This window comes from Theobroma umbraticum, unplaced genomic scaffold (assembly GCF_002168275.2).
Source record: "Theobroma umbraticum cultivar Fairchild unplaced genomic scaffold, ASM216827v3 scaffold_81.0, whole genome shotgun sequence".
In the NCBI taxonomy this organism is placed as follows: domain Eukaryota; kingdom Viridiplantae; phylum Streptophyta; class Magnoliopsida; order Malvales; family Malvaceae; genus Theobroma; species Theobroma umbraticum.
Window position 1 is genome coordinate 5,198,463 of NW_018397268.1, and position 205 is coordinate 5,198,667.

Genomic DNA, 205 nt, shown 5'->3' on the forward strand with positions numbered 1-205 from the left:
TGGGAGATTGTTGGTATATGCCCTTGAGCCACTTAGATTGGTCAAGGAATATATATTGTTATTTAATGTATATTTAATCACATACCTATATGTGATAGAAGCTTTCTTTCATGATAGTCCAATAGTAAGGAGTTATTAAGTATTAATTAGACGAAGCCCTTGCAACATAAAGGCCTTCTAAGAGAATTATAAAGTTGTTACAATT